Source organism: Vigna umbellata, chromosome 7 (assembly GCF_029865625.1).
Source record: "Vigna umbellata cultivar VRB3 chromosome 7, Vumbellata_1.0, whole genome shotgun sequence".
NCBI lineage: Eukaryota > Viridiplantae > Streptophyta > Magnoliopsida > Fabales > Fabaceae > Vigna > Vigna umbellata.
This window is the reverse complement of record NC_142171.1, coordinates 35,262,714-35,271,738: the sequence shown is the minus strand read 5'-3', so window position 1 is coordinate 35,271,738 and position 9,025 is coordinate 35,262,714.

The window sequence follows — 9,025 nt, the reverse complement described above, 5'->3', positions numbered from 1 at the left end:
AGTAGAGGAAATGGAGGAAGTGGGGGAAGTGCAGGAAGTGGACTAAGTGGACGAAGTAGACGAAGTTCACGAAGTTCACGAAGTGGACGAAGTGGTGGAAGTGGAGGAACTGGAGGAAGTGGAGGAAGTCGAGGAAGTGGAGGAAGTGGAGGAAGTGGAGGAACTGGAGGAAGTGAACGAAGTGAACGAAGTGGACGAATTCGACGAAAATGACGAAGTGGACGAAGTGAACGAAGTGGACAAAGTTGAAGAGGTTGACGAAGTTGACGAAGTGGACGATGCGCACGAATTGGACAAAGTTGACGAAGATGACGAAGTTGACGAAGTGGAGGAAGTGGACGAAGTGCACAAAGTCGAGAAAGTGGACTAAGTGGACGAAGTTGACGAAGTGGACGAAGTGAGGAAGCGAGGAATTGGACTAAGTGGACATAGTTGACGAAGTGGAGGAAGTGGAGGAAATGGAGGAAATGGAGGAAGTGGAGGAGGTGGAGAAAGTGGAGGAGTGGAGGAAGTGGACGAAGTTGGTGAAGTGGACGAAGTAGACGAAGTCAAGGAAGAGGAGGAAGTGGAGGAAGTGGACGAAGTTGGTGAAGTGGACGAAGTAGACGAAGTCAAGGAAGTGGAGGAAGTGAAGGAAGTGGAGGAAGTGGAGGAAGTGGAGGAAGTGGACGAAGAAGTGGAGGAAGTGGACGATGTAGACGAAGTTGACGAACTGGACGAACGAAGTGGACGAAGTGGAGGAAGTGGAGGAAGTTGACGAAGTGGAGGAAGTTGACGAAGTGGAGGAAGTTGACGAAGTGGACGAAGTTGACGAAGTGGACGAAGTGGACGAAGTGGACAAAGTGGAGGAAGTGGAGGAAGTGGACGATGTGGACGAAGTTGACGAAGTGGACGAAGTGGACGAAGTAGAGCAAGTGGACTAAGTGGACGAAGTGGATGAAGTGGACGAAGTGGACGAAGTGAAGGAAGTGGAGAAAGTGGAGAAAGTGGAGGAAGTGGAGGAAGTGGACGAAGTGGACGAAGTTGACGAAGTGGACGAAGTGGACGAAGTGGACAAAGTGGACGAAGTGGAGGAACTGGACGAAGTGGAGGAATTGGAGGAAGTGGACGAAGTCGACGAGAATGACGAAGTGGACGAAGTGAACGATGTGGACAAAGTTGACGAGGTTGACGAAGTTGACGAAGTTGACGAAGTGGACGAAGTGGAGGAAGCGAGGAATTGGACTAAGTGGACATAGTTGACGAAGTGGAGGAAGTGGAGGAAATGGAGGAAATGGAGGAAGTGGAGGAAGTGGACAAAGTGGAGGAGTGGACGAAGTGGACGAAGTTGCTGAAGTGGACGAAGTAGACGAAGTCAAGGAAGAGGATGAAGTGGAGGAAGTGGAGGAAGAAGTGGAGGAAGTGGACGAAGTAGACGAAGTTGACGAACTGGACGAACGAAGTGAAGGAAGTGGAGAAAGTGGAGGAAGTTGACGAAGTTGACGAAGTGGACGAAGTTGACGAAGTGGCGGAAGTTGACGAAGTGGACGAAGTTGACGAAGTGGACGAAGTGGACAAAGTGGAGGAAGTGGACGAAGTGGACCAAGTGGACCAAGTGGACGAAGAGGACGAAGTTGACGAAGTGGACGAAGTTTACGAAATGGACGAAGTAGAGGAAGTGGACGAAGTGGACGAAGTGAAGGAAGTGGACTAAGTGGACGAAGTGGAGGAAGTGGACGAAGTGGACGAAGTTGACGTAGTTGACGAAGTGGAGGAAGTGGAGGAAGTGGACGAAGTAAACGAAGTTGATGAAATGAACGAACGAAGTGGACAAAGTGGAAGAAGTTGACGAAGTTGATGAAGTTGACGAAGTTGATGAAGTTGACGAAGTGGAGGAAGTGAACGATGTGGAGGAAGTGGAGGAAGTGGACTAAGTGGACGAAGTGGAAGAAGTGGACGAAGTGGACGAAGTGGACGAAGTGGACGAAGTGGACGAAGTGGACAAAGTGGTTGAAGTGGAGGAAGTGGAGGAAGTGGAGGAAGTTGACGAAGTTGACGAAGTTGACGAACTTGACAAAGTTGACGAAGTGGACGAAGTTGACGAAGTTGACGAAATAGACGAAGTGGACGAAGTTGACGAAGTGGAGGAAGTGGAGGAAGTTGACGAAGTGGACGAAGTGGACGAAGTGGAGGAACTTGACAAAGTGGAGGAAGTGGACTAAGTGGACAAAGTGGACGAACTTAACAAAGGTGACGAAGTGGACGAAGTTGACGAAGTGGAGGAAGTGGAGGAAGTGGAGGAAGTGGTGGATGTGGAGGAAGTGGAGGAAGTGGAGTAAGTGGAGGAACTGCAAGGAAGTGAACGAAGTTGACGAAGTTGACGAAGTGGACGAAGTTGACGAAGTGGACGAAGTGGAGGAAGTAGAGGAAGTTGTCTAAGTGGACGAAGTGGAGGAAGTGGACGAAGTGAAGGAAGTGGAGGAAGTGGACGATGTGGACGAAGTTGACGAAGTGGACAAAGTGGACAAAGTGGACGAAGTGGATGAAGTAGAGGAAATGGAGGAAGTGGGGGAAGTGCAGGAAGTGGACTAAGTGGACGAAGTAGACGAAGTTCACGAAGTTCACGAAGTGGACGAAGTGGTGGAAGTGGAGGAACTGGAGGAAGTGGAGGAAGTCGAGGAAGTGGAGGAAGTGGAGGAAGTGGAGGAACTGGAGGAAGTGAACGAAGTGAACGAAGTGGACGAATTCGACGAAAATGACGAAGTGGACGAAGTGAACGAAGTGGACAAAGTTGAAGAGGTTGACGAAGTTGACGAAGTGGACGATGCGCACGAATTGGACAAAGTTGACGAAGATGACGAAGTTGACGAAGTGGAGGAAGTGGACGAAGTGCACAAAGTCGAGAAAGTGGACTAAGTGGACGAAGTTGACGAAGTGGACGAAGTGAGGAAGCGAGGAATTGGACTAAGTGGACATAGTTGACGAAGTGGAGGAAGTGGAGGAAATGGAGGAAATGGAGGAAGTGGAGGAGGTGGAGAAAGTGGAGGAGTGGAGGAAGTGGACGAAGTTGGTGAAGTGGACGAAGTAGACGAAGTCAAGGAAGAGGAGGAAGTGGAGGAAGTGGACGAAGTTGGTGAAGTGGACGAAGTAGACGAAGTCAAGGAAGTGGAGGAAGTGAAGGAAGTGGAGGAAGTGGAGGAAGTGGAGGAAGTGGACGAAGAAGTGGAGGAAGTGGACGATGTAGACGAAGTTGACGAACTGGACGAACGAAGTGGACGAAGTGGAGGAAGTGGAGGAAGTTGACGAAGTGGAGGAAGTTGACGAAGTGGAGGAAGTTGACGAAGTGGACGAAGTTGACGAAGTGGACGAAGTGGACGAAGTGGACAAAGTGGAGGAAGTGGAGGAAGTGGACGATGTGGACGAAGTTGACGAAGTGGACGAAGTGGACGAAGTAGAGCAAGTGGACTAAGTGGACGAAGTGGATGAAGTGGACGAAGTGGACGAAGTGAAGGAAGTGGAGAAAGTGGAGAAAGTGGAGGAAGTGGAGGAAGTGGACGAAGTGGACGAAGTTGACGAAGTGGACGAAGTGGACGAAGTGGACAAAGTGGACGAAGTGGAGGAACTGGACGAAGTGGAGGAATTGGAGGAAGTGGACGAAGTCGACGAGAATGACGAAGTGGACGAAGTGAACGATGTGGACAAAGTTGACGAGGTTGACGAAGTTGACGAAGTTGACGAAGTGGACGAAGTGGAGGAAGCGAGGAATTGGACTAAGTGGACATAGTTGACGAAGTGGAGGAAGTGGAGGAAATGGAGGAAATGGAGGAAGTGGAGGAAGTGGACAAAGTGGAGGAGTGGACGAAGTGGACGAAGTTGCTGAAGTGGACGAAGTAGACGAAGTCAAGGAAGAGGATGAAGTGGAGGAAGTGGAGGAAGAAGTGGAGGAAGTGGACGAAGTAGACGAAGTTGACGAACTGGACGAACGAAGTGAAGGAAGTGGAGAAAGTGGAGGAAGTTGACGAAGTTGACGAAGTGGACGAAGTTGACGAAGTGGCGGAAGTTGACGAAGTGGACGAAGTTGACGAAGTGGACGAAGTGGACAAAGTGGAGGAAGTGGACGAAGTGGACCAAGTGGACCAAGTGGACGAAGAGGACGAAGTTGACGAAGTGGACGAAGTTTACGAAATGGACGAAGTAGAGGAAGTGGACGAAGTGGACGAAGTGAAGGAAGTGGACTAAGTGGACGAAGTGGAGGAAGTGGACGAAGTGGACGAAGTTGACGTAGTTGACGAAGTGGAGGAAGTGGAGGAAGTGGACGAAGTAAACGAAGTTGATGAAATGAACGAACGAAGTGGACAAAGTGGAAGAAGTTGACGAAGTTGATGAAGTTGACGAAGTTGATGAAGTTGACGAAGTGGAGGAAGTGAACGATGTGGAGGAAGTGGAGGAAGTGGACTAAGTGGACGAAGTGGAAGAAGTGGACGAAGTGGACGAAGTGGACGAAGTGGACGAAGTGGACGAAGTGGACAAAGTGGTTGAAGTGGAGGAAGTGGAGGAAGTGGAGGAAGTTGACGAAGTTGACGAAGTTGACGAACTTGACAAAGTTGACGAAGTGGACGAAGTTGACGAAGTTGACGAAATAGACGAAGTGGACGAAGTTGACGAAGTGGAGGAAGTGGAGGAAGTTGACGAAGTGGACGAAGTGGACGAAGTGGAGGAACTTGACAAAGTGGAGGAAGTGGACTAAGTGGACAAAGTGGACGAACTTAACAAAGGTGACGAAGTGGACGAAGTTGACGAAGTGGAGGAAGTGGAGGAAGTGGAGGAAGTGGTGGATGTGGAGGAAGTGGAGGAAGTGGAGTAAGTGGAGGAACTGCAAGGAAGTGAACGAAGTTGACGAAGTTGACGAAGTGGACGAAGTTGACGAAGTGGACGAAGTGGAGGAAGTAGAGGAAGTTGTCTAAGTGGACGAAGTGGAGGAAGTGGACGAAGTGAAGGAAGTGGAGGAAGTGGACGATGTGGACGAAGTTGACGAAGTGGACAAAGTGGACAAAGTGGACGAAGTGGATGAAGTAGAGGAAATGGAGGAAGTGGGGGAAGTGCAGGAAGTGGACTAAGTGGACGAAGTAGACGAAGTTCACGAAGTTCACGAAGTGGACGAAGTGGTGGAAGTGGAGGAACTGGAGGAAGTGGAGGAAGTCGAGGAAGTGGAGGAAGTGGAGGAAGTGGAGGAACTGGAGGAAGTGAACGAAGTGAACGAAGTGGACGAATTCGACGAAAATGACGAAGTGGACGAAGTGAACGAAGTGGACAAAGTTGAAGAGGTTGACGAAGTTGACGAAGTGGACGATGCGCACGAATTGGACAAAGTTGACGAAGATGACGAAGTTGACGAAGTGGAGGAAGTGGACGAAGTGCACAAAGTCGAGAAAGTGGACTAAGTGGACGAAGTTGACGAAGTGGACGAAGTGAGGAAGCGAGGAATTGGACTAAGTGGACATAGTTGACGAAGTGGAGGAAGTGGAGGAAATGGAGGAAATGGAGGAAGTGGAGGAGGTGGAGAAAGTGGAGGAGTGGAGGAAGTGGACGAAGTTGGTGAAGTGGACGAAGTAGACGAAGTCAAGGAAGAGGAGGAAGTGGAGGAAGTGGACGAAGTTGGTGAAGTGGACGAAGTAGACGAAGTCAAGGAAGTGGAGGAAGTGAAGGAAGTGGAGGAAGTGGAGGAAGTGGAGGAAGTGGACGAAGAAGTGGAGGAAGTGGACGATGTAGACGAAGTTGACGAACTGGACGAACGAAGTGGACGAAGTGGAGGAAGTGGAGGAAGTTGACGAAGTGGAGGAAGTTGACGAAGTGGAGGAAGTTGACGAAGTGGACGAAGTTGACGAAGTGGACGAAGTGGACGAAGTGGACAAAGTGGAGGAAGTGGAGGAAGTGGACGATGTGGACGAAGTTGACGAAGTGGACGAAGTGGACGAAGTAGAGCAAGTGGACTAAGTGGACGAAGTGGATGAAGTGGACGAAGTGGACGAAGTGAAGGAAGTGGAGAAAGTGGAGAAAGTGGAGGAAGTGGAGGAAGTGGACGAAGTGGACGAAGTTGACGAAGTGGACGAAGTGGACGAAGTGGACAAAGTGGACGAAGTGGAGGAACTGGACGAAGTGGAGGAATTGGAGGAAGTGGACGAAGTCGACGAGAATGACGAAGTGGACGAAGTGAACGATGTGGACAAAGTTGACGAGGTTGACGAAGTTGACGAAGTTGACGAAGTGGACGAAGTGGAGGAAGCGAGGAATTGGACTAAGTGGACATAGTTGACGAAGTGGAGGAAGTGGAGGAAATGGAGGAAATGGAGGAAGTGGAGGAAGTGGACAAAGTGGAGGAGTGGACGAAGTGGACGAAGTTGCTGAAGTGGACGAAGTAGACGAAGTCAAGGAAGAGGATGAAGTGGAGGAAGTGGAGGAAGAAGTGGAGGAAGTGGACGAAGTAGACGAAGTTGACGAACTGGACGAACGAAGTGAAGGAAGTGGAGAAAGTGGAGGAAGTTGACGAAGTTGACGAAGTGGACGAAGTTGACGAAGTGGCGGAAGTTGACGAAGTGGACGAAGTTGACGAAGTGGACGAAGTGGACAAAGTGGAGGAAGTGGACGAAGTGGACCAAGTGGACCAAGTGGACGAAGAGGACGAAGTTGACGAAGTGGACGAAGTTTACGAAATGGACGAAGTAGAGGAAGTGGACGAAGTGGACGAAGTGAAGGAAGTGGACTAAGTGGACGAAGTGGAGGAAGTGGACGAAGTGGACGAAGTTGACGTAGTTGACGAAGTGGAGGAAGTGGAGGAAGTGGACGAAGTAAACGAAGTTGATGAAATGAACGAACGAAGTGGACAAAGTGGAAGAAGTTGACGAAGTTGATGAAGTTGACGAAGTTGATGAAGTTGACGAAGTGGAGGAAGTGAACGATGTGGAGGAAGTGGAGGAAGTGGACTAAGTGGACGAAGTGGAAGAAGTGGACGAAGTGGACGAAGTGGACGAAGTGGACGAAGTGGACGAAGTGGACAAAGTGGTTGAAGTGGAGGAAGTGGAGGAAGTGGAGGAAGTTGACGAAGTTGACGAAGTTGACGAACTTGACAAAGTTGACGAAGTGGACGAAGTTGACGAAGTTGACGAAATAGACGAAGTGGACGAAGTTGACGAAGTGGAGGAAGTGGAGGAAGTTGACGAAGTGGACGAAGTGGACGAAGTGGAGGAACTTGACAAAGTGGAGGAAGTGGACTAAGTGGACAAAGTGGACGAACTTAACAAAGGTGACGAAGTGGACGAAGTTGACGAAGTGGAGGAAGTGGAGGAAGTGGAGGAAGTGGTGGATGTGGAGGAAGTGGAGGAAGTGGAGTAAGTGGAGGAACTGCAAGGAAGTGAACGAAGTTGACGAAGTTGACGAAGTGGACGAAGTTGACGAAGTGGACGAAGTGGAGGAAGTAGAGGAAGTTGTCTAAGTGGACGAAGTGGAGGAAGTGGACGAAGTGAAGGAAGTGGAGGAAGTGGACGATGTGGACGAAGTTGACGAAGTGGACAAAGTGGACAAAGTGGACGAAGTGGATGAAGTAGAGGAAATGGAGGAAGTGGGGGAAGTGCAGGAAGTGGACTAAGTGGACGAAGTAGACGAAGTTCACGAAGTTCACGAAGTGGACGAAGTGGTGGAAGTGGAGGAACTGGAGGAAGTGGAGGAAGTCGAGGAAGTGGAGGAAGTGGAGGAAGTGGAGGAACTGGAGGAAGTGAACGAAGTGAACGAAGTGGACGAATTCGACGAAAATGACGAAGTGGACGAAGTGAACGAAGTGGACAAAGTTGAAGAGGTTGACGAAGTTGACGAAGTGGACGATGCGCACGAATTGGACAAAGTTGACGAAGATGACGAAGTTGACGAAGTGGAGGAAGTGGACGAAGTGCACAAAGTCGAGAAAGTGGACTAAGTGGACGAAGTTGACGAAGTGGACGAAGTGAGGAAGCGAGGAATTGGACTAAGTGGACATAGTTGACGAAGTGGAGGAAGTGGAGGAAATGGAGGAAATGGAGGAAGTGGAGGAGGTGGAGAAAGTGGAGGAGTGGAGGAAGTGGACGAAGTTGGTGAAGTGGACGAAGTAGACGAAGTCAAGGAAGAGGAGGAAGTGGAGGAAGTGGACGAAGTTGGTGAAGTGGACGAAGTAGACGAAGTCAAGGAAGTGGAGGAAGTGAAGGAAGTGGAGGAAGTGGAGGAAGTGGAGGAAGTGGACGAAGAAGTGGAGGAAGTGGACGATGTAGACGAAGTTGACGAACTGGACGAACGAAGTGGACGAAGTGGAGGAAGTGGAGGAAGTTGACGAAGTGGAGGAAGTTGACGAAGTGGAGGAAGTTGACGAAGTGGACGAAGTTGACGAAGTGGACGAAGTGGACGAAGTGGACAAAGTGGAGGAAGTGGAGGAAGTGGACGATGTGGACGAAGTTGACGAAGTGGACGAAGTGGACGAAGTAGAGCAAGTGGACTAAGTGGACGAAGTGGATGAAGTGGACGAAGTGGACGAAGTGAAGGAAGTGGAGAAAGTGGAGAAAGTGGAGGAAGTGGAGGAAGTGGACGAAGTGGACGAAGTTGACGAAGTGGACGAAGTGGACGAAGTGGACAAAGTGGACGAAGTGGAGGAACTGGACGAAGTGGAGGAATTGGAGGAAGTGGACGAAGTCGACGAGAATGACGAAGTGGACGAAGTGAACGATGTGGACAAAGTTGACGAGGTTGACGAAGTTGACGAAGTTGACGAAGTGGACGAAGTGGAGGAAGCGAGGAATTGGACTAAGTGGACATAGTTGACGAAGTGGAGGAAGTGGAGGAAATGGAGGAAATGGAGGAAGTGGAGGAAGTGGACAAAGTGGAGGAGTGGACGAAGTGGACGAAGTTGCTGAAGTGGACGAAGTAGACGAAGTCAAGGAAGAGGATGAAGTGGAGGAAGTGGAGGAAGAAGTGGAGGAAGTGGACGAAGTAGACGAAGTTGACGAACTGGACGAACGAAGTGAAGGAA